The sequence below is a fragment of the Dipodomys merriami genome, unplaced genomic scaffold (assembly GCF_024711535.1).
Source record: "Dipodomys merriami isolate MVZ:Mamm:240054 unplaced genomic scaffold, mDipMer1.0.p SCAF_1371, whole genome shotgun sequence".
Taxonomy (NCBI): domain Eukaryota; kingdom Metazoa; phylum Chordata; class Mammalia; order Rodentia; family Heteromyidae; genus Dipodomys; species Dipodomys merriami.
Genome location: NW_027202684.1, coordinates 26,260 through 53,302, shown reverse-complemented (window position 1 = coordinate 53,302; position 27,043 = coordinate 26,260). Strand labels below are relative to the sequence as shown.

At 34.3% G+C, this 27,043-nt stretch overlaps 1 long non-coding RNA gene across 1 annotated transcript in view; it reads right to left on the bottom strand.

Moving 5' to 3' along the window:
- LOC138825525 (uncharacterized) overlaps positions 1-27,043 on the bottom strand; it is a 51,493-nt gene that overhangs the window by 10,485 nt on the left and 13,965 nt on the right. The window contains exon 2 of the long non-coding RNA XR_011371420.1: positions 26,956-27,006. This is a non-coding gene — a long non-coding RNA (uncharacterized lncRNA). The remainder of the gene's footprint in view (positions 1-26,955; positions 27,007-27,043) is intronic.

Sequence of the window (27,043 nt, the reverse complement as noted above, 5' to 3'; positions counted from 1 at the left end):
CACAGATGCACTTATATGTTCAAACACACGTATGGAACAACTCTCAGATTCTGTAGAAAAGTTAGAAAATATGTCCTGAATAAAAAGAAAATCAAGTGATAATTTTTAATATTTGAATGTCCTCAAGTGAAATTTCCCCAAAAAGCTTGAGAATATTACATAGGTGGGAACGGAGATAGTAAGAAAGTTAAGTCATCATTAATAAAGGGATTGGATCCAGAGTGGAATGAATCAGAGACCCCTTCAGTGCACCTGAAAATATTCATATCCTGTGCCAAATGTTAGAACATCTTTGAAAATAGTACATAAACAGCCTCAGCCATCATTCTAGTGGAAAATATTATTGGAGAAGTTCAGAATTGCTAGTCTGTATCTAGATTAAATAAATCAAAAAACTATGGTAGGACAATGTGATATAAGCCAGGAATTCTAGCACTCAGACTAAGACAGGTGATTAGAGAGTGGAATGACATAGTGATACTTTCAGTGGAATAGGTAGTATAATTTTGTCTCAATAAAACAAACCAAGAAAGGAATAAAAAATAAGCCAGAAAGGAATAGACAGTTGGAAGTATGGGCTAATTTTGTCAATATGTTTTGAGAAGTCAAGTTTCCTATTGAAATGCAACTCATATATAATCCTCAGTTGTGTTTAAATGTCGTCTTCATTACAGAACATTACTAGATGCAAAAGACCTCATGATTCCCAACCAAGAATTTGAAAAAGCAACCATCATTCTGTTAGATTCCAAAGAAATGATGAAGGATTTCAAAAGCTTAAGTCTAGAGAAATAGGAAAGTTCATTTAAAGTAGGACTTTGTAGACCTGGCTAAATAATAATTTAGATTTAAAATAAATATTTTTGTTTGTAATTTAATATTCTATAGGTTACTATAAAATTGTTTTTAAGTAGAAGATTTAATTTACAAATTCACAAATGATTCTGGCATTCTATTTGCCTAAAATATTCTTTCATGTAAGCTATAATTAGAACTTAGTTAACAGTTAATTTCAACAGTTCATAAGTAACATGATAATGTGAATAATCTAGATAAAGTTGACAACAAATTGATGCTATTAATTTATAAATTTACCAAAAGAGCAACTTTTTGAGACTTTGGTGTAACATGGTATGAAGAGAGTAATTGTGTGACATCTTAACTTCTAGGCCTGGGCACTGTCCCTGAGCCTGTTTTTGCTCAAGGTTACTGCTCTACCACTTGAACCTCAGTGCCACTTGTGTCAGGCTTTTCGTGAGCAGTTTATTGGAGGTAAGAATCTAAGGAACCGTCCTCCCAGAGTCTTCAGATCTTAATATTCAGACATTCAGATCTCCTGAATATCTATGATAGATAAAATATATAACTGTAAATAATATTTGCAAGTGTTCTGATCTCAAGGATAACACTGGGTGGAAAATGATGCAGCAACTTTAGTGTAGTGTTCTTTCAAGAATACGAAGGGCATCACATTAGCAGAAATGTAGTATTTTTTTACAATAGTTATATGCTTGTCATGTTGTGAATTTAAGGAATTTTAAGGTGCACATTACAAGTTGGAAATTTTGGGGCTAGGATGACTTTATGGCATAAAAACTTGGGATTGATGGTTATAGAAATGATGGCTTACTTTGATGGACAAATTTTTACTCTTGAGGAATTAATATAGATACTTCATAGTTTTACCTTCTACCAGACTGTGGCTATTTTTTCTGTTGAATTTAAATATGTAAGGCTCCATTGAAAACTGCACTTATTGCAGAATTAAATAAAATGCAAACAGGTACTGTTTTGAATGTCTCTAGTGTGGCATGTTTAGAATTTGAAAATGAGTAGTTAGTAGTCATAGGAATGTTGAAAAACATATATACTCTGTCCTCTTAACAATTATTCCGTTTTAAAAGTTAGGAGTTTCAACAGAATTGAACTTTTTTTGTTTTAGTATGAGACAATACTAAAACAATCTTTTTTTTCAAAATACTGAAAATATTGTATAGTTTGATAATATTCAAGTTGATGACCCTCTGATAAAGGGGTAATTAATTCAAATTAGCAGCCAAAAATGTTCATTTCTTTAAAAGGTAATACACATAGAATAATATTTACTATACCAATAGAGTAATATTATATTTTATACAGCTAATTTTTAATTTAATTATATCGTCAAGGTGATATATAGAAGGGGTTGCAGTAATTATAAGGTAGTGAATACATAACATGTGTAACTTTTTACCCCCTCCCTCATTTTTCTCACAGTTTTCCTTCAGCCCAATACCCCTCATAGTTGTAATGTAAATTTCCAACATGTTCTTTTGTGAGTATTGCTATTGCATTGGTTTGCCCTTTGTTCTTAGTCTTGCCATTTCGTTGTTCCTCTTCCCTTGCCAAATTAAGATAAATGTATATACAATACACAGGATATTGAAATCAAATATAACAGGGATAAACCAAAGGAAAAACACAAAAGAAAAAAGAAATCACATAGTACATTAAAAACAACCACAAACAGAAAATTCTGTTCCCATATCCAGGATTCCATTTTTCTCATCATCATCTTATATGGTCATACATATATAGTTATTGAGCAATTCTGCTCAACTGCTATTACTATCCTAGACATTTCCTACTTATTAAAAATGAGCAAACCACGGAATCTGTTTCTTTGTGTCTTGGTTATTTTACTTCGTGGGATTTTTCCAAGACTTTCCAGCTCCGTATGAATTTGAAGTATAGAATTCCACCGTGCATACATAAATCCATTTTGTAAATTCTTTCATCTACTGAGTGGCATATTGGTTCAAAACATGACTGCATGTAAGTATCACTTAGGGTCATTCAAAAATGAGAGATGCCACTTCCCCAGACATTCTAAAACCATGATTTCTAAGTAAGATAGGATTTTATGGTGGTACGATTTTTGAGAAATCTGGATGAGTCTTATGTATATCTTGCACTGAATTAGGCAGGAAGCTATCCAATATCATAGAGGATAAAATGGTAGTGTCAAAAATATTTCCCTTGAGAAAGATATAGGAGGCTGCCAGAAGTATAAAGTAGTTCAGATAATTTTGAAGAATTTAGAAATGCAAGCTTAAGTATGTCTCTTTAAATAATAATTATGTAAGTAGAAGGACAAAAGAAGGGGACAGGAAGAAAATAACTGACAGCAGATCATTGTCCCAAGATAGAGTAAAAAAGACATAGTCTATAACTATCAAAGAGAGACCAGTAGAATACATGCCATTTAATTTAGGTACATGCAAAATAATTACTTGGCTTTTTCCTACTTTAATGCTCCAAAACAATTGAAAACTTATAAGAAAAGTTATGTGATTGCCATTGCTTCAACCTGAATACTAACTGTGATGAGCCCTTTTTTTTCTCACTTTGCAGGTGGAAAATATCCCTAGTTGATGATGATGTGGCTGAGTAGAGTCAGAGTTATGGGCTTGTTCTTGTACATTTATCCCAGAAGAGGTTAAAGCAGTTGCCCCCCCCCAAGATATCCTAGTACATTGTCTGAATCTGTACTTTGAACACACCCTCACACCTGAGCACATTATTTGAAAATATACTTCAGCATGTGGCACATTCTACCTTGTGCCCTTGTCTTCTTTGCACATTCCTTTTGAGTTCATCGTTGTTCTATTACCATTTCATCTGTAAAAACTGCTAAGAAAATTGTTCAACTACCACTTCTTCTTTGACATGCCCAGTCTATGTATGAAGGTATATTGTCCATATTAAGCAGTAGGGTAGTGCTCACTCTCTGAAGAGAAAAGTTCCATAATATGACCCTGTGTCCACATTAGAGTGTGTAGAATTTAAAGCATTTTAAGACAAACTGTGATATTAGAATTGAAAGGCTCCTTATGGACATTATCTGGGAGCTCATTAGTTTTCCCAAGAAAAACATAAATATCCGAAAATCTGGATTAATATTTTTAATGTTACCACTGTGCATGCATCCATATTAAAGATTTGCACAAATAAATAAACAAAAAAAAACTAAACCATAACAGGTAGATTGACTATGTGCTTATAACAAATTATGGAATAGATTTTGGATGTATTGCAAATTCCTAACCAGAATGAATTAACTTCCTCTCTCCCCACCACTACACACAAATATTTAAGAGTGTGAACAGAATTATTTCAAGTAACATACTGTAAATATTACTGCAATATCATGTGTATATCTAAAATTCCCTTGAAAGTAATAGATTCTACATTCTATTGAAATATTAGTTATTTTATTCTACGAAACATTTGGAACAATAGACTGTATATCTTTGAAATGAAAAAAGTCAAAAAATAGTAGCATAAAAGTTTTAGAGGAAGTCTGTCTTCAGCAATATATATATATATATATATATATATTATATGAAGAAAGACATACAGTTTAGAGATTATTTGTCATCAGAAATATATACATATATATGAATTTATGTGTAGAACGATGTACATTATAGTGAAACAAAAATCTTAAAACATAATTAAAATTAAAAAAATACATCAACCAAGTGCCAGTGACTCACGCCTGTAATTTGAGCTATTCTGCTTAATGAGATCTTAGAATTGTGTTCGAAACTAGCCCAGACAGGAAAATACTTTTTAGGGGGCTGGGAAGGTGACTTAGTGGTAGAGCGCTTGCCTTGCATGCATGAGGCCCTGGGTTCGATTCCTCAGCACCACATAAGCAAACAGAAAAAAGCTGGAAGTGGCACTGTGTCTCAAGTGGTCGAGATCTAGCCTTGAGCTGAAGAGCTGAGGGACATTGCCCAGGCCAGAGTTCAGGCCCCATGACTGGACCCTCCTCCCCCTGCAAAAAAGTATTTGTTAGATTCTTATCTCCATTTAACCACTAAAAACAGGAGTTACCTCTGTGCCTCAAGTTGTAAAATGCTGGCTTTGAGCATAAAAAGTCTTAGGGATAATGCCCAGGCCTTGCAAACAACAACAATATATATCACATTAATTTCAAAAAAGCACCTTTTAACTGCTGTGAACATTTCTTAGAAACAAGAATACAAGCCCCTGGAAAATGTTAAGTAAAAACTATAGAATATTAAGTTTATGTTAAAGACATGACTATTTAATTTAAGATATTTAGGTAATGATTAGGAATTAAGAATAATGATAATATATTGGGACTGGTCTTTTATTTTATTTTACTATAGTAATAAAATGATATTTGTAATGATTGTATAAAAATAATCTTGTTTGGTATTTGAGCTATAATAAATAATAAACATTTTTAATTGATTTCCATAGGAAAAAATCATTTTCTTAATGGTATCAATTCTTTTGATTTTTTTTTCTTTTTTTCTTTTCTTTTTTTCCTTTTTTTTTTCCTTTGACTCGCTTTTTTTTAAATTTTATTTTTTATTGTGAACATACTGTACAGAGGAGTTACAATTACATGGGCAAGATAATGAGTACATTTCTTATCAAGCATTGCAGCTTCCTCCTTTTTTTACCCCTCACATCCCTTCCCAGGGGATCAATTCTTTTGTAATGTCAAAACAATTAAAAAAATTATTCCAAGGCTGGTTTGCTCTAAGACTATATTTGTTTTCTTGTTCTAGTTTTTATATGTTGGTAGAAATTAACATTCCAAAAATTCAATGGATATTGATATTCAGGAACATATTCATAGGTACTAATATTGGAGTCGCTTAAGTGGAATTGTTTTATTTAATTTGTTATTTTCACAAATAAATTAAAATGATTATGTATTTTGTTTCTTTTCACTGCTATTGGCTCTTACATTAAGAATAGTTTTTTTTTTTCCTAACAAAGTAGAGAATACAATTGGATTGAGGAAGTAACATATGACTTTCATAGAATGCAGATGCATAGATTTGGGTCATCTGTCATTTGCTAAAAGTTTCTTCCAGAAAAGGTTATCAATTACTTATAAGTGATGCATTATTCCTAGATATTACAGTTATCGCATACACTTTTTGATTGAGTTATCTCTGTATAAACTCAAAAAAAACACCGGATCAAAAAAACTCAAAGTACACAGAAATCACATCTTTGTTTTAACGCTGTAGTTTAACAAGGAATTTTTAGCCAACACTGAAAACATCTTTTTAGGTATTCTGCAATTTGTGTGAAGTGTTTTTAACAATAGTTTTCTTTTTTTGCTGACATGAAATTCACATCAATAAATAATCTCCTTTTATTGTATACATTTTAGTGCTTTGGAAGTAAATTGTACAATAATAGGTTTTCCAAGCATAATTTTCACAAACTTTCATTTCTTCAAATAGAAATGCTGTAAATTTTAGAACCGACATTAAAATTGATATAAAATTCACTTACAGGAATTTTCCAGCATACATCCTCTATAGTGTGTCTTTTCACATTTGTTTTTGGGGATTATTTCCAGGGTCTCACACATATTATTCAAGTGCACTGTCAATAAACTACATTCCCTGTCCAAACAAGTTTTTTACTTCTCTTTAATACATACATAGAAGTGTAATGGCTGGATAATATGCAATTCTCTTTGACCTTTTGAAGACTTGCAATTTGCTTGCTAAAATGATCACAGTATTATACAAATCATTCTCCTATGTAGAGTTTATCATTTTCTCCACAAATACATTACTATATTTTGTGTCATCTTTTTATATTAGGGTCATACTAGTGAGTTTTCTTTGTCTTTTTTCTTAGAAACTAAAGAAGAACTTATTTCATATGATCCTCCTATTGACTATTAATTTATATATGTTCTTCAAAGAAATATCCTATTCAGGTAAAATTTATATAGAATTAGAAGATATAAAAATACTTAAGATTCAGAAATATTGTAGCATTAACAAATATGTTCCCTGTATCTGTTGGATATGTTTTCACTTCGGTTATAGTATCCTTTGGATTATGAAAAGCTATCACTTGATATTATCCAGTTTATTCTTGTTTTTCTTTAGCCACTAATGATTTCCATGTCAAATTTTTAGAAATCCTTAGTGATGCAATGTCATGAAATTTTACATTTATGGTTTATAGGTTTTCACATCTCACATTTAGTTTGATAATCATTTTTATTTTAATTTTTTGTATAAGGATGGAGGTAGGACGGGTGCCTGAGGCTCATATCTGTAACCCTAGTTACTGAGGAGTCTGAGATCTGAGGATCACAGTTTAAAGCCATCCCGGGCATAAACGTCCATGAGAATCTTATATCCAATAAACTTCTAGAAAACCAGATCTGGTTCTGTGACTCAAGCGGTAGGGCACTCACATTGAGCGGAAGAGCACACAGACAGCGCCTAAGCCCAGAGTTCAAGCCCCATGAATGACAAAAATACAAAACAAAACAAAAAAGGTTTGAGGTAGTAGTCTAAGATCATTCTTTAAATCTCGAGAGAAAATAGTGTCAATACACCCATTTAAGATTTTATTTTTATTTCATAAAGTCATAGGATAGTTTTCAATATCTATTGATCATAAAACTAAGAATTTATTTTTGCAAATCTGTTACATTCTTCTATGTATCTGCTCTTATAGTAGAACTATTTTATCTTTACTACTAAACGTGGTAATAAGATTCAAAACTAGTTTGAAGGCTGAAGCTACACCCATTTTACAAGAATGTTCTGACTGACCTGTATTCCTTGAATTTACATACAAGTTTGTTGAGCAGGTGGACCAATATTCTACACAGATATCTAGATGTTTGTTAGTCACTCATATTTTGTACCTTGGAAAAACACAAGACCCCAGATATTATACATAGAGAAATGTCTTTAGAGAATACTGGAAACAACTAAAATTAATTTAGGAATGAGTTAAGATTTAGATAATGCTGTAGCATAATAAATCTGAATGATAACAACTTGAGCTTTACAACAGAGGAGAGTGAGAGGGGAAAGAATGATGGACCACATAGGAGGTATATGTCATTGCTATTGTGTTTCAAAACACAGAAAGACTTCAGAGAAGAGAAGGAGAAAAGTAAAGTGTCCTGAGTCAAGTTTCTTTTTAATCCATCTAATAGTTTGGACCAAAAGTCAGTGAAAAATGGGAAAAAATAGAAAATAAAGCATTGTATAATCCTGTTACAATGTAAGGAAATTTAGTAGGAATATGATAATTAATTCCCAAAGAAATAAAAGAAAGAATAGCTAAACTATAAAGGGAGAAAGAATGAAGAGAGAAAAAAAGCAAAGTAAAACCTTTATCAATAACAAACACAAGAGTTTGGAAGTGGAGAGGCAGTGGGAATATTCTAAATAACAATAAAAATTGCTAGCGTGGATAGAATATGGATCACATTTTATCATATATAATTTTGAAAAAACATACTAGGAATGAAAGTTTCAAAGTCATGATTTAAAACAATATTTGGACTATAGGCAGTATAGCCCAGTGGTAAAACATTGGCCTAGCATGTGTGAAGCAATGGTGTGATCTCTCAAACATTACAAAGTACACACAAAGCACACACACACAAAAACCACATAAACACACACATACACACCACATACACACATTTGGAATATTGATATTATCATATTAAATGGAGGAAATTATCACAAATAGGAAAAGTATGTTATATATGAAATCTTAATATTGCTCGTACAATTTAAAAGTTTAGTAGAAATAAAATAATCACAATATACTTGGATTTTATAGATTAAGTAAATTGAAAATTATTAGAAGACATGAGAATCTTTGCAAATAAGTTTCAATAAAAAACATTTTTAAATATGTGTCCTTTTATTTTGACAAAAGATTGATGTTACTGGTGTTTTAACTCAAGATTTAGTATATGATAGCGAGGTGCCCTATATAACACTAGCGATGGCTGTATCCCTAATCATTTCATTCTGAATAGTTTTATAATAAGGTCACAGAGTTTCTCAGTATCTCTCGAATTACAAACCCTATTTACACTTTCCACCATAGCGAGGAAATGGATGCCACAAATCACAATGCGGAGATCAAACTTTTTTTTTAATTCAAGTAAAAATATTTCCAAAGAGTGACCAAGTAATGAAGCCTTTCTTAATAAAGTATGTGCTTCTTGAAAATACAGTACGTATTTGTTACCTGGACAAATATGTTTATAAGTATAAGAAAATAAATTTATTTAAAATCAATAGCCATATAAGAATTAAGAAAATAATTTAAAATAGTCACATGTTAAATATTATAAAAGCAAAATACATGTGTCTGAATAGTTTACATGTGTAAAAACATTGCAAAAATAAATTAACTAATCGTACAACTCTGAAAAAATGAATTAACCTAAAGAAACAAATCATTTAAGCCCAAAATTTGAAATTTAGAAAATAAAATGAAGTGTACTCTTTAGTTTACTTACGTGTAAACCCTCTGTATATCGATTTTATAATAAAAGTGCATTAACAAAGAAAGCAAAAGTACCCATGGAACAATAGCAACTGCAAAAGCATCAGTAGTTCTCCTTTTGAGTGTACAAAAAATTGATGGAAGAGATAACAATGTTCCCTCCCTATGAAATGTACTCATTACTTTATTTATGTAACTGTAACCTCTGTGTACACTACCATTGAAATAAAATTAAATTGAAATTAAAAATAAACCAAATGATATACCAATTAAGAATTCTTAGAATCCATTGGTTAAAAACTTTGTAAAAAACTGCCATAAATACCCAAGGAATATACTTTGATGATACTATTTAAATACTTCAACTTCAGCAGAAAAGCAAAAAGTTTAAAAACAGTTACAAAGTAAAGTAACAAATCAGAATATATTACTATTAATGATAATCATAAGATGAATTTATAGTGGTAGTCAAATATGTAAGAAATGATGCAATTTGCCAATAATTTGCACTTAATAAGTGAGAAAGAATTTTTAAATTATCATAAGATTAATGAAGAAACTGTTCTGTCACATCATATGATAATCAGATGAAGCTGATATTAGAGCAAAGAAGAGATTTTACTAAGTTTTTGAATGTTCATGTATATACTTACTTTGGTTGTGGGAAATTGTGGATATTTCAACTTGGGGGTATATTTTTCTTGCTAGGCCGGCGTCATATCAGTGGTTAATTTTAGGATAGGGGTTTCCTTTCCACAAGAACATGCACCTGATCTGTCCTTTTAGCTTTCTCATCATCAGTGGCATCTGAGATAAACACCAACTTTTCCAACCTGCTACCTTGACTGCCCTGGATCCACAGGCCTTCCAATCGTAGTAACTAGGTAGTGAAGGATAGTGGAAATGATCCAATGCAGGCAGCTATAGATTGAGAAGTAATTCCACTAAACCTTTGGCCTGGGTTCTGTTCTCAAGCCTCCTAAGTAGTTAAGAGTTCAGATAGGAGCGCCTGGTGCCAAGCAGTAACAGTACTTTTAAAGCAATTAGGCATATATATGACTTAGGCTTGTGATTACCTCAGGAAATGAATAAAAGAGCAGTGAAGCATAAAGGACAGGCAGAATTTTAACTAGGGACTCAGAGGCTGAATAAGCTTAACTAGCTACTCGGGAGTCTGAAATCTCATGACCACTTCAAAGCCAGTCCAATCATGAAAATACAAGTGATTATCTAAAAAACAAAAAACAAAAAAAACACAGAAGTGGCTGAAGTGGTAGACCACAGAAGCTGAGGAATAGTTCTCAGGCACTATCAAGCCTCAAGAATGATGAATGCATGCATGAGCACATGCACATGTGTGTTTCCATACTCGTATGCGCATAAACACACACACACACACGAATGAGTATTTTATTGTGAAGTTCTTTATTTTTTTACCTTGCTGTACTTTATTTCCCTGTATTAGGTCACAAATTAACAAAATCAGCTAAGGACCTATTTACATAAAATTCATCATGTTTCTCTAAAATCTACACTCTTTTTGGATGCCTGCTTTTATTTGACCCAAAAGTAAATTATTCAGGAAGTCAATTCATCACTTTCAAGTCTGTAGTATTAGATGATAGCTTAGGTTCTTCCTAGCAATATGATTTTGTGAAATCCTGCATCAAGCAATATATTTCTTTCACTAGAAGGGAAGCCTCTGTCACACAATTAATAATAGGTTTTTATACTCCTGGCATGCATCTGTAGTTATATTATCTTCATATATTTCATGATCTGTGTATGACAAAGACTACTGTGAAAGTAAAAACACCCTTCTCAGCGCTTAACATTTGTATACCATTCATAGATATGAAGGTGTTTAAATGTTACTGAAATTGCTTTGGAATGAATAATGTTCACCCTGACTATCTTGAGAAAGAAGAATTCGTTTCTCAGCACTTTAGGTAAGAATATCAGGGAAAGAAACAAATGGAAAAGTGAGGAACAACTCAACACATTCATTCAAATGAAACAAAACAAGACAAGAAAACACAAATTAATTCAGTACTCAAGAACCTGCAGGAAATGCAAAGATTTTTTAAAAAATAAGCTATGACAAGCTTATGAAAATCCTGACTACATGGGAGTGCACTGATGTGAGAACAGTGGCTAACGCCGAGACTAGACAGAAAAAAATTATAAATAATACCATGCACTTGTTATTCTAAATTCCAGGAAGAATAACATAAAGTGGACTGAGGCCAAGATCTTACACATGTAGGAAGCCAGTTTCTATCTGAAAAATTGTCAGGATAATTTAGGGCTGGGCACATGACAAAATGGAAAGAACACCCATTTAGGGGACACAAGACACTGAATTCAAACTGTAATATTAAGGGTATTAAAGAAAAAAGGTATGATTTTAAATAATTGGAATAATTGTAACACTTGAGTATTTTAGTGGAGAAAAATCCATTAGAGAGATAGAATGAACCCACGTTCCGATGCTACTTTAGTGATAGTGCTTAGTGGTACTTCAGACAAAACAGATTTACCTTGCGAATGAGCATGGATGTGCATTTGGGTGATGGAAATACTCTACTTACACAGGTGTAAATTAAATAGATTTTTTTGGGTAGATTGTAGTTATTGAACTAAGAACCTGGGTGATGTCCCTGAGCTTTTTCTCTCAAGGCTACCACTCTATTACTTTGAGCCACAGTTCCAATTCTTATTTTCTGTTGGTTGTTTGGAGATAAGAGGCTTATGGACTTTCCTGCCCAGGATGGCTTTAAACGATGTTCATCAGATCTCAGGCTCCCGAGTAACCAGGATTCCAGGCATGAACCATCGATGTTTTTAATAATTTAGTAAATTGTATAGTTACAGAAGTTATAAATTATCATTGTAACCTGTGTAATATATGTATGTATGTATATATCAATACATATGGATAGAAATAGTTTAACATATTTTTGTATCTACAGTACATATATGAAATCATCCTTCATTATAAAATAAAATGGAAACAAAAGTTAGTAAGTAGCAAAACAAAGGGAATTGTTACAAGTTTCTTTTTGTTGAATGAAATATGTATCAGTTTTGAAAAAAAACATCTCTATTTTAACAAAATGGATAATTGCTATTAATTCCAATCCATCTATTTGCCCATATTGTGCATCCTCACACATGAGTGTCAAAATCAAACCAAAATTTTTATCTGTAACTCACCTGTTATAATTTAGGGGATAGATGAAGTAATCAAATAAAGATTAAAATAATAGTAAGTGAGGCTATGAGTTAGAGCTAAAAAAAGATTTTAAATATGATAATAGCTAATTAAAATATATATTTCTTACTTTTACTCTGTTGTTATGTCTCTTATTCCCACATTAGGAAAGTACATAGAAAGTTCTCACTAAATTTATGTAAGTATTAAAAATTTATTGAAAGAATATGGGCATAGTGTGGTTTTAGCTTATTGAGACATGTATGGTAGAGTGTATTTTTGAGGACTTGCAATATCTTGTGATAGAGATGAAAGGAAGGATGTGCTTATTTTAGAAAACTGGCTAGAGGATTGCTCCCAGAAAGATAGTGATGAATTCTTCCAAAAGGTTACAGTAAAATCACTTTCACAACCTTGTTCATTACTGCACTATTCACCACAGCCAAGTTATGGAAACAGCCAAGATGCCTTTTGGCAGAGGATGGTTGGAGAAATTGTGTCATATATACACCATTGGATTGTACCTATCCATTATGAGAACTGTTACATTATTTGCAAAGAAAGGGATAGATCTAAAAATATGTTAAGTAAAAGAAGTCAGAGCCAGACACACAAAGGACCCATGTTCTGTCGCCTATTTGGAAGCCAGAATTTTATGCAAGTTAAACAAGAATATTAACCAAAGTTTTCATTTTTCAGAGCAGTATTTAAAAGGTGTAATTTCTTATAAAATTGAACTTTTAATCCAACAAAATGAATACCAGGAAACTATCACTTGGAAGATGTGAGGGGAAGTCAAAGGGAAGAAATAAAGAGAGTTATGGAGTAAGAGTGAAGACATTATATTCAATGCAAATAATATGAAACTAGAAAAAATTAAAGGGGTGAGGTTTGGAAGGGTAGGGAAAAGTTATATAAAGAACCATTATACTTAAAAACTCATTTATTGAATGGAAATTCCCGTGTACACCTAGTTAAGATAATAAAAATATGATTAAAAACAATGGAGACATTTGATCTTCAACTGTGTTCTCTTAAACCATGAGTCAATAAAATAGTTTCCTCCTCAGAAATTTCCTTTGCTGGTATTTTCCTCAGAGTGACAGAAAACTGATCCATGCAATGAATATCAATACATCACATTGCACATATAAAATCACGGTAAAAATATTAGAATTCATCACATGATAAAATAACAGGTAGAATGTGCCAAATGCTAATTGATTATTGTTCCAAGTACTTTACCTATGGTATATAATTTAATCCTCACAATAATTGCATAAAGTGGAACTCCTTACATTTTTAATTCTCAGATGATGATATTGAAGTCTTCAGAGTTGAAATTACTAGTACAACATTGCACACATGGTAAGTGTGAGCCTGAGGATCATCTCCCACTGTATCAATTAACCTCATTCTATTTTATGACTAAAATACCAGCACTTAGTCTACAAATTCTAGGAAAATTTCCCAGAATTATTGTTTTCACTTTCACAATATTTCACTTTATCTTTGTTAGAAAACAGGGAACTATAATATGAATCTCAAAGTTCATAATCAATGCATACCTCCCTGGTGAAAGGAGCTGTTAAAGAATAATATTCTTGATTTCTAGCTCAAAATAGTAGAAATCATATTTTATGCCTTCACTCAACACTGCATTGCCTGGGGACCCTATCTCTGTTTAACACTGTCTTATTGAAATAATGACCTCCCAATTCCTGATGGAAACAGACTGCAGGTCTTATGGACCAATCATTTCCATACTGTAGCTCAACGAAGTTGTTTACCATTCGAAGTATTTTGATTACTTTTTATACCCAACATTTTGAGAGAAAGGAACTACTTTAAAATGCTATTAAAGCAAGACTGCTATAAAAATCACCTTTGACCCCCAGATAAATATTTTACCTTTCCTATACTCAAAAATGCACTCTGACCTATCATTAATGTTAGGAATGAGAGGATAAAAAATCATAGACACCAAGATCTAAGTATGAATTAAAGACTCTCCAACTTGTGAATACTATTGGTTTAAAAAGACATGAAGGGCTGGGAAGTTGGCTTAGTGGTAGAGTGTTTGCCTTGCATGCATGAAGCCCTGGGTTCGATTCCTTAGCACCAAACAAGCATAAAGAAAAAAGCTGGAAGTGACGCTGTGGCTCAAGTGGTAGAGTGCTAGACTTGAGCTGAAATGCTGAGGGACAGCGCCCAGAGTTCAAGCTCCACCACTGAACCCCTACCCCCAAAAATGAAGACATCAATACTACCAATTTTTTTCAAAATTTCTTATGATACTGAAGATTCAATTATAAACTATTAACACTTGAAAATAACTCATTTTCATGGGAGTAGAACACAAAACACAAAATTAATCCTAATCATATTAAAAGACATTTATTTTTACTACAAATTCACTCTTATAACTACAAAAATTCTAAAAATAACTGAAGCACAGTGATACAAAAATAATTTAACTGCATCATCTACATTCAAAGGACTGTGCTAATAGAAAACAAAATTATACTAATAATTAAGTTACCCAATTCACTTACATTCTTTTATTCTATTTCTTTTAGTTTCAAAAAAACTGGCTTTTCATAAAATGATCCATAAAAAATCCTATATACCCACTTACATTTTCAGATCTTAACAATATTTATTTCAGAAATGTCTTTAGCTGTATAATCAATGAACTAAAATATTACTAAAATATTTAAATGGTTTTCTGAAATTGCAAGACACGGTCTGGAATGTTATTTATATTGCAAAAGATATTCGAAAAGCCTTATTTGTTAAAGTTGTGATAGTTACTCCCACAAAAGAACTATTAATGAAGAAACCTTTGTATGTACAAAACAACTTCAAATGCATCCACAATCTAGAGATGACACATGTTTTTGTTTCTTTAAATATATATCTAACAAGCATAGCAACAATACTGATTTTCAGTCAATATGATGCGATATTCAAACCTTAAAAATACGGGGTTTATTATCTTAGTGTGAATAGATACGATCTTACAAAGAATGTTATTTTCAACAGAAATCCGGAAAGAGTTTATCCAACTTGTGTTTCACAGAAATAACCAGAGAGTAATACCTATTTGGTCAAGTTGGTCAAAATCACTCCATGAATATTTCTTAAAAATATAACCAATTTAAGAAGTCAAGTACATATTTTGTACTGACAGTCTTCTTACAGCAATAACTTACTACCTAATTATATGTGTATCTTTTTACCTAACATATATTAAGAACTGAAAATGATCTCTTTTATATAACTTATGTTGTAAATGCTTTGATTATGATGATGTTATTAACAAATAAAATGTACAGAAGGGTGGTTCCACTGAAATGACAGGACAGAACACTGATAAATAAAAAGAAACTTTGCAATACAGTTCTTTTTAGCCTCACCCTGTTCATGTTGGCAAGCAACATTACAACAGCACACACACATACACACACACACACACACACACATAAACACATATGTGTGCACACGTATACACACATATACATGCATGCCAAATTCAGGGTTTATTGTACAAAAAAGCTCAAATAAAATATTAGTGATTATGACAAATGATAATTTGCCTTATTACAAAATAATACATAATTCAGTCATCATTGTAGTTACATTTTTTCTGCCCCTCCACATGTGAACACTTCATTTATTTTAGGTAATTCTTTAACTAATTCATTCCTTCATTAGTTAAATACTAATACTAGAGCTTGAACTCAGGGCCTAGCTCTGTCCCAAAATTTATTATTTTTTTGTTTTAGTTTTCTCAAGGCTAGCATTTTATTGCTTGTACCACAGCTCCATTTCTAGCTTTTGCTGGTTACTTTCAAACCAGAATCTAATAGATTTTTTTCTTCATCTGGTTTCAAACCACAATCATCAGATTTCATCTTTCTGCTTATCTAGGAATAAAGACATGAGCCACCAGTGTGGCTCTTACTTTTTCATATACTTATCTATTGCACATACTTAGATAGCAATTTAATATTGACAGTATAGAAGCAAGATGTATAGTGATTACATTGTTCTGTCAGAAATTCAAGTTAGTAATGTAAATTTCTTCTTAAGACCATACACAAAAAATACTTAAGAAGAAATCTGATGATGATGATGATGATGATGATGATGTGTGTGTGTGTGTGTGTGTGTGTGTGTGTGTGTGTGTGTGTGTGTGTGTGTGTGATGTGTGTGTACTGTTGCAATATGTTTCACATATAAGCACTGTGCAGGGGTGTCCAGACATTCACAGTAATTGCGTGAATATCTGCCTTGAGCTACCAACTCGTGGACATTGTCTAAGTGTCCACTAGGCTTCCCGATGAAGAGGGGTATACTCATCCTTATCCCTAGTATTCATAGGGTGGCCTTTTTGGAAAGTAGTCTCCGCACTGTAATAAGTGGCAAGAAAAGCACTCTACCACTAGCCACTTTCCTAGCCCAAGGATTAAGATTCTTGTTTGTAATTTGTTCAAAGCTATGTCTCTTTATGTAGGCTACTAAAAATGTATTTACTAATTTCAAGTAAATATATAAATTCTATTTCCATCTCTTTTAACAAATGAAAAATAAAATTGTTTGCTTTGTAAATGGATCAGAAGCATGGATTTTTTGGCTAGCTAGGTCATTGCACATCTGTATCTCTCTTCCTCTCTCCCTTTCATGAGTCTCATAGACAATATGGTTGCTCCATAATTATCCTAATTTATTTTGCTTTTATATTTTTGGTTGCATCATTTCACTTTCTGCTCTGCCATTTCCCAAATCAGCACCACATAAACAGAACCACAGAAGTGGTTCTGTGGCTCAAGTGGTAGAGCGCTTGCCTTGATTTGAAGAGCTCAAGGACGGTGCAAAAGCCCAGAGTTCAGGCTCCACAACTAATTTTTTTTTTAAACGAATCTAAATCCTTGATAATTCTAGGAACCGATCTGACTGAAATCAGTTGACTCACACTTTTCCTGCAAAATGAAAGAAAAGGTCCAGGCTAGGAAAGCAGCTAGAGAAGGCAGGCAGATTGTATCTGTGACAAAACTTTGTGGAAAATGGTATAGAGGATTACCTACTGGAGATCCATTTGCACTGGAAGCATGATGTTGAACTATTGCTTGCTGATTCTGAACTATTGCTTTGATCATTATATTCTCCAAGAAGGAAAAATGAAATTTAATTGATATCAAAGGACGACTAATACATTTTGACTTCTCATTAAGCATCTTCAATCATCAAAATCACCTGAAGACAATAGATAGGCCTACTTTTTTTTTTTTTTTGGTCCTTTCCTGGGGCCTGAACTCTGGCCTGGGCGCTGTCCCTCAGCTCTTCAGCTCAAGGCTAGTGCTCTAGCACTTGAGCCACAGCGCCACTTCCGGCTTTTTTCTTTTTGCTTATGTGGTGCTGAGGAATTGTGTCTACACAGGATGGCAAACAATCCTAGCTTCCTGCCTGATGGATACAGATGCGGCCCAGTGAGGACAGCCCTGTATCCTTCAAGGAATCGGCCACCAGTTGAGGAAAAAGAAATCCCCACTGCCCACTTAGGGGCAGGTTAAAAAGTTGACTGGAGAAGGACAAAAGGTGTTACAATGCAATGGTAAACCTGTCCCAGCTGAGAACTTGTTCCTGGCCATGTGTGCCCTGCTTACTATAAACTCTGTCCATGCTAATGCTAATTTAAGTTATTAGGCCTTTATTCCTAATCCTCGTTATTGGAACCTGTTATTTGGGGAGACATGGATATAACCGTCTATACTGTTCCTGCTGTTTTATCTCCTCCTTGGAATAATTTCACATTTTGCAATAAGGATGATGGTAGCTTTTTAAATTTTACTTACTATACTCATTCCTTGCCTGTTTGACTGGGGCCTCCTCCATGTTTAGTAATGAATTGGCAACATTGGGTTTTACCTGGGAAACGCACTTCCAATTCTAAAACACAGCTGCAGCGAATAACTACTTGGCCATTAATAGTAGCTGGGAAAGTGTCACTGATGGCACGTTATCCTTACCTATGTGCCCTGATTTACTTATATTGATTTAAAATATCAGCCTTTTGTGTGGCAAGAGTGTAGAGGAATATTTGGAAAAATGTTCAATAATTTTATTAATTGAGGACCTTTTGGGCAGTTTATTAACACATGTTCAGAATGGAATATTACCAGATGTGATTTATCAAATGTTACTAGGATGCCGGAAGCCATTAATGGATCGCATACTGGAGCTCGATTGATGGCCTGGAGAGTTGGAGGCATTGCTGATGCTCTATGGGCTTTCATGGCTGCACCCACTGCTGTTCAGACTCATCTTTGGAAGGTCGCAGCGGCGCTGAAACCCGTGATGCTATCAAATGGATAGTTTTCAAGGACAGTGAACTCTGCATCGACTTATAATTTTACTTTGTACAAATCTTATGATGCAACTGCTTGTGTACCTCTGCCTTATGCATTTTTAGTGGGAAATTTTACATTTTATCCTACTATTTCTTGTTTTAATTGTCACCTGTGTTCTTGCATAATTCCTCTCTTAATTTTAGTGACAGTGATAGTATTATGATATTACCAGAAAGAACTCATATTTGGCTACCTGCTAAATTAGGAAGAGAGTGGTCCCAAAATCCTTTGGAGAGTGTTGTTATTGAATTTTTTACCAAACTACTAAAACGTACAAAGCGTATGATTGGAGCCATTGGAGCTTAATTGCTTAATTGCTTAATCTTAAGCTTAATTGCTATTACCACTGTTGCTGCGGTGTCTGGAATTGCCCTACACACTTCCTTACAAATTAGCACTTTGTGGAAGAATGGCACCGGGATTCACATGAATTGTGGGTCTCACAGGTAGAAATTGATGCTCTATTACAAACACATTAATATTCTTAAACAGACAGTGGAATGGTTAGGAAACAAGTTATTGGTTGTGGAAAAACAGTTATTGTTAAAATGTAATTGGAATTTTACTACCTTTTGCATTACTAATATAAAATATAATAAATCCATACATGATTAGAATGTAATACAGCAGTATTTATCTGGAAATTCTACTGCTGCTCAATTGATTGCTCAGTTACAATTTAATGTACATGAGATTTTTGGTAAACAATTTACAAATGATGATGCTTCTAATATTGCTAATGCATTCATTAAACAATTGGAAGGGTTAGATCCGAAAGAAATACTACAAAGCATTTCACATACTGCTAGTGGTATGGAAATTATGATTGTTATTATTTTGTCTGCACTTGTACTGTTATATTTGATTTTTATTAAACCAATGCAAGCATCTATGATAACTCTGTGGAAAGCTTTACTTTTAAAACAAAAGAAAAAAGAAGGAAATTGTGAAGACTCAGGGTCTATGTTGAGGGGGCCGAATGATGCAGGCTTCGCCTTAGGATTATCTGAAAAATGTATTTGAGTATTAGCAAAGCTCTTGGCATGCCGGGCTAGAGAGGGAAAATGTTCTCTCTCCCTATCTAAAAACACATGTCACAGACTCCTGAGAGCTGAGGAAGTAGCTCTTCTTCTTGCTTAAGCATAGATGAACAGCTGGTCAAGCATTTTCCTGATTGGTTTGAGCTTGCTCTAAAATAGTTTATATAATTATACACCAAGACATTGTCTCATAGGTCAAGTAAAAATGTATCTGTTGAAATTTTTGTGTCAATGTCTTCTGACCAAATCTTGGCAAGATCAAGCTTGCTTGTCATTAAATACCACTAACAATAAAGCACAGCATGCAGTGACAATTGCTGTTTGCACTCTGCATCCCCAGTGTCCTGGTGATTTCATTACCCTTACCCAGGGACCCCAATGCACTAGAGGTTGACAAAAGCCCACCCAGGCAGGAATGTTCTCTAGATTCTTATCTCCAATAAACTTCTTCTTTTTTTTTTAATTGTATTTTATTTTATTTGGGAACATACTGTACAGAGGGGCTACAATTACATGGGCAGGATAATGCATACTTTTCTTACCAAGCATTGCAGCCTCCTCCTTTGTTTACCCTTCACTTCCCTTCCCCGCCTCCCCCCTCCCCCCACCCAATTTTACCCCCCTCCCCCCACCCAATGATACCCCCCTCCTCCCCCACACCGACATTGTAAAGCTGGTTTTGACATGACATTTTGTACTTCTCATTGTTGCAACAGGTCCACCTGAATCCTTAAACGACTTGTTTGTCCCCATCTCCTCCACATGTTATACTGACATCAAATATAATGAAAGCGGGGGTTACACTGTGGGGGATGGACATACAAAGCAACAAAGAAATAATCTTGTAAATGCGTTAGAAACACATGCATGAAAGAAACGAAAACATTAAAATACATATTTAAGGGTTCATTTTCCTAACATCACATTATCTGACCTTTTCCGCTTGACTCATACCTATACTAGATATTGCAAATAAGGGAAACCATGGGACCTATGCTTCTTTGGGCCTGGCTTACTTCACTTAATATAATTTTTTCCAAGCCTTTCCATTTCCTAACAAATGGGGAAATGTCATTCTTTATGATGGAGGCATAGAATTCCATTGTGTATATATACCACATTTTCTTGATCCATTCATCTACTGAGGGGCATCTGGGTTGGTTCCATATCTTAGCTATGGTAAATAATGCTGCAATAAACATAGTTGTGCTGGTAGCTTTAGTGTGGTCTTGTTTGTAAACATTTGGGTAAATGCCCAAAAGTGGGATTGATGGATCATAGGGGAGATCTATGTGAAGTCTTTTGAGGAACCTCCATACTGCTTTCCAAAGTGGTTGAACAAGTTTACATTCCCACCAACAATGAAGTAAGGTTCCTTTCTGTCCACATCCCCTCCAGCATCTGTTGTTGTTAGAGTTCTTGATTTTTGCTGTTCTAACTGGAGTGAGGTGATATCTCAATGTTGTTTTGATTTGCATTTCTTTTATGGCTAGGGATGTTGAACATTTCTTCATGTGTCTATTGGCCATCCTTCTTTCTTCTTCAGAGAAGCTTCTCTTTAAGTCTTTCGCCCACTTATTTATTGGGCAGTTGTTTCTTTGAGGATTTGTTGTTGGGTGGTTTAATTTTTTGAGTTCCAAGTATATTTTAGATATGAGACCCTTGTCCGTTGTATGGCTAGTAAAGATCTTCTCCCAATCGGTGGGCTTTCTATTGATCTTGCCAGCTATGTCATTTGCCCTGCAGAAGCTCTGCAATCTTATGCAATCCCATTTTTCCAACCTTTCTTTGATTTGTTGTGCTTCCGGGTCTCTATTCAGAAAATTTCTTCCTGAGCCAAGGAGACCTAGGGTTTCTCCTATTCCATCCTGTAATGTTTTCAGAGTGTCTGCTTTGAGTTCAAGATCTTTGATCCATTTGGAGTTGATTCTGGTGCAGGGTGATATATAAGGATCTAGCTTTAGTTTTCTACATGTAGTTAACCAATTTTGCCAGCACCATTTACTGAAGAGGCTGTCTTTCTTCCATTCTATTGTTTTAGCTTCCTTATCGAAGATTAGATGGCTATAGGTCAGTAGGTTCATTTCTGGGTTTTCAATTCTATTCCATTGGTCCTGAGGTCTGTTCTTATGACAATACCAAGCTGTTTTGATTACTATGGCTTTATAGTAGAGTTTGAAATTTGGTATTGATATTCCTCCAGCAGTGTTCTTTCCATTGAGGAGCGTTTTTGCTATTCGGGGTCTTTTATTGTTCCATATGAATTTTTGGATTGCCTCCTCTATTTCCTTGAAGAATGAGGGTGGAATTTTGATAGGTATGGCGTTGAATTTGTAGATAGCCTTGGGAAGTATTGCCATTTTCACGATGTTAATCTTGCCAATCCAGGAGCATGGGAGGTTTTGCCATTTTTTAAGTTCTGTGTTGATTTCCTTTTTTAAGATTTTAAAGTTTTCATCATAGAGGTCCTTCACTTCTTTGGTTAAGTTAATTCCTAGGTATTTTATTTTTTGTGGGGCTATCACAAATGGAGTTGCTTTCCTAATTTCAGCCACACTTTTCTCATTGTTGGCATATAGAAAAGCCATTGATTTTTGGGGATTAATTTTATAATCTGCTACTTTGCCAAAGTTTTGAATCAGCTTGAGTAATTTGGGAGTGGAGTCTATGGGATTCTTTAAATACAAGATCATGTCATCTGCAAAGAGGGAGAGTTTTATTTCTTCTTTCCCTATTTGGATCCCCTTTATGTCTGCATCTTGTCTTATTGCTGTAGCTAGGCATTCTAATACTAGATTGAAGAGAAGTGGAGAGAGTAGGCATCCTTGTCTTGTTCCTGAGTTAAGAGGAAATGGCTTTAGTTTTTCAGCATTGAGTATAATGCTGGCTGTAGGTTTGTCATATACAGCCTTTATTGTATTGAGGAATGTTCCATGGATTCCTAATTTTTCCAGAACCTTCATCATAAAGTGGTGTTGGATCTTGTCAAATGCTTTTTCTGCATCTATTGAGATAACCATGTGGTTCTTATTCTTGCTCCTGTTGATGTGATGAATAATATTAATTGATTTGCGTATATCGAACCAGCTTTGCATCCCTGAAATGAATCCTGTTTGATCATGGTGTATGATTTTTTGGATGAATTGTTGAAGTCGATTGGCCAAAATATTCTTGAGAAGTTTTGCATCAATGTTCATCAAAGAAATGGGTCTGTAGTTCTCTTTCTTTGATGAGTCCCTGCCTGGTTTTGGGATAAGGGTTATGATGGCTTCATAGAATGTGTTCGGTAGTGAGCTTTCTCTTTCAATTTCATTGAAGAGTTGGAGGAGTATTGGTGTGAGCTCTGCTTTGAAGGCCTTGTAAAATTCCGCTGTAAAACCATCTGGTCCTGGACTTTTCTTAGCTGGGAGGTCTCTTATTGCTGTTTCTATTTCAATGCTTGATATGGGCCTGTTAAGCTGGTTTAACTCATCTTGGTTTAGTTTTGGCATGTCAATATTTGCTAGGAAAAGGTCCATTTCTGTCAAGTTCTCAAACTTATTAGCATAAAGTTTTGAGAAGTATTCCCTTATAATGTTCTGAATCTTGGTTGTTTCCGTGGTGATGTTTCCATTCTCATCTCTGAGTTTATTAATTTGGGTGTGTTCTCTCCTTTTTCTGATAAGGTATGCTAAGGGTCTGTCAATTTTGTTAAGTTCTTTGAAGAACCAACTCTTTGTTTTGTTGATTCTTTCTATAGTTTTTTTGGATTCTAATTCATTTAATTCTGATTTAATTTTGATTATTTCTTTCCGTCTACTGGATTGGGGTTTATCTTGCTGCTCTTTTTCAAGGATGTTTAGATGTGTCATTAAATTGTTAGTTTCCGATCTCTCCAATTTGTTGATGTAGGAGCTCAGAGCTATAAACTTTCCTCTGAGTACTGCCTTTGCTGTGTCCCAGAGGAGCTGGTAATTTGTGTGTTCATTTTTGTTGAATAGCATGAACATTTGAATTTCCTTTCTAATCTCTTCCATGACCCACTCATGATTCAGCAGTGTGTTGTTCAGCCTCCATGTGATACTGGACTTTCTTTGGTGGCTTTTGGTGTTGAGATCTAATTTTATTCCCTTGTGGTCAGAGAGAATGCAAGGTATAACTTCAATGTTTCTGAATTTAGACAAGTTTGCTTTGTGGCCTAAAATGTGGTCTATTTTAGAAAACGTTCCATGTGCTGCTGAGAAGAACGTGTATTCTGTTGCTGCTGGGTGAAATGTTCTGTAAATGTCTGTTAAGTCTAGTTGATCTATGCAGCTGTTTAGATCTGCGGTTTCTCTGTTGAGTTTTTGCCGGGTTGATTTATCTAGTGGGGAGAGTGGTGTGTTAAAATCCCCAACAATTAATGTCTCTGGATCTATATGGGATTTAAGGGAAAGTAGTGTTTCTTTGATAAATTTGGGTGCTCCATTGTTTGGCGAATAGATATTTAGAATTGTAATATCCTCCTGAAGGAGAGATCCTTTAATTAGTATGTAGCGACCTTCTTTATCTCTTCACACGAATTTTAGTTTGAAGTCTATTTTATCTGATATTAGGATTGCAACTCCCGCCTGTTTATGAGGGCCGTTTGCTTGGTTGATGGTTGCCTTAAGATAGGGTTATGGCACAAATCTGGTGCAATCTTTATCTCAAATGGGCCGAGTAAGCCGGAAAAACACAAGAAAAATGGCAAATTCGGGTATCTCAATTCCCAACCTTGATAATCAGGGATTAGAACAGATAAAGAATAATCCAGAGGAGAGTTCCCAAATAGCTCTACAAACACTAATAGCAAACATGATAAATGAGAAGTTTGACAATGTACAAAGGACTCTGTATGAGCGTGATAGGGAGAGAGAGGAGGCATCCCAGAAGTTTATACAGGAATATCATAAGCGTGAGGAAGCTTCTCAAAAACTGATACAGGATTTGCGTGAACAACTTGAGAATACCCAAAGAGAAAGGGAGGAATGGCGTGAGCAGGCAGAGAACACTCAAAGAGAACTGCAGGAATCCCACAGAAGGGAGGAAACTAATCAAAGAGTAATTCACGAATTAAGAGACCAGGTAGAGAATACACAAAGATCACTAAAGGCATTCATGGAATCCATTAAAAAAGAGCTGAAGGAAGTCAGGGAGACCACAAAGGGAATGCTGAATGGAACCCAACAGAAGGAATGGGAGTCCAAAGAAACCATAACCAATCAACTAAGTGATTTGAGAACAAACACTGAACACCAAATTAAGGAAGTAAAGAAATTCATACAAGACCTAAAACAGAGCTTCAACAAAGAACTTGAAGCCATCAAAGCTGACCAATTAGAAGGAAAAGAGATAAAAAACAAAGTAGAGAGTCTTGACAGCAGGTTAGACCATGCAGAAGATCGAATCTAAGGGATTGAAGACAGCCTAGATATTATAGAGAAAGAACATACAACCATCCAAGACAAGTGCAAGAAATATGATAGGTCTATCCAACACCTGGAAGACACCATCAGAAGGCCCAATCTAAGGATAATGGGTGTAGAGGAGCACCTAGAAACAGAAGTTAATGGTCTAGGAAATTTGTTTAACAGGATCCTAGCAGAGAACTTCCCAAACATACAAAAAGATAGGCCTATTCATATACAAGAAGCTTTTAGAACCCCAAATAGACCAGACCAGAAAAGGACATCCCACTGTCACATTATAATCCACACAGGATCAACCCAGACCAAGGAAAAGTTCCTTAAAGCTGTCAAGGAGAAAAGGTTAATCACCTATAAAGGGAAACCAATCAGAATTACCTCAGATTTCTCAGCAGAGACAATCAAAGCAAGAAGAGCCTGGAATGACGTATGCCATGCCCTAAAAACAAACAACTATCAACCAAGAATACTGTACCCAGCTAAACTCTCCTTCATAACTGAAGGCCAAATAAAAACCTTCCATAGCAAAGAAAAATTGAAACAATACATCTCCACCAAACCAGCCCTGCAAAAGATTCTTAAAGATATCCTACACGTAGAAAACCAACAAGAACACAACAAAGGCCAAGAAACTGCACCCAAACTGAGAATCCAAGAACCTTAGGAAGAACCCAGTTTTCACAGCCCCCAAGAAGGTGGATAACATGGCAGGCACCCCCAAATATCTCTCAGTCCTATCTCTTAACGTTAACGGACTGAACTCTCCAATTAAGCGACATAGACTATCTAGTTGGATTAAAAAACAAGACCCTTCTATCTGCTGCCTGCAGGAGTCACATCTTGCCCGTAAAATCTGCAATAAACTTCTTAACAAAAGCCAGCCACAAGTGAGCTGAGGTTGGAAGTGGTAGGACACGGGCCTTGAGCATAAACAGGCTCAGAGACAGTGTCCCGGTCCCTGAGTTCAAGCCTAGGACAAACCAATAAAACAAAAACGAAAATAAAAGAAATCCCAAATTTAGCATTTTTCTCACTGTATAAAGATACACGTAATTAAGGAAATTGCTGCCTGTTTTACATACAGGTAGAAGAAAGAAGCTGTCACACAATTAGTCTCTTCATACCATGTTATACCAAAGCCTCAGAAAATCGCCCTTTTTCTAAATTTATAAATTAATATCATCCATTTGTTGCCAACTCTGTCGACATTATTCACATTATCATTTTATACATGAAGTGTTGGTATATCTATTAACAGTTCTAATTATAACTCTCATGAAAGAAACTTCTAGGCAAATAGAATTCCAGAAACATTTGTAAATTTGTCAATTAAACCCTCTATTTAAAAAGAATTTTGTAGTATCCTATAGAATATGAAATTACAAACAAAACCAAAACATTTATTTTAAATCTAAACTCTAATTTAGCAAGATCTACATAGTGCTACATTAGATTAACTTTGCTATTTTTTCAGTCTTAAGCTTTTGAAATCCTTCATCCTATCCTTGGAATATATCAGAATGATGATTACTTACTTTTTCAAATTTTGGATGGGAATCATGAGCCATTTTGCATCTAAGAATGTTCTGTAATGAAGAGAACATTTAAAACACAACTGAGGAT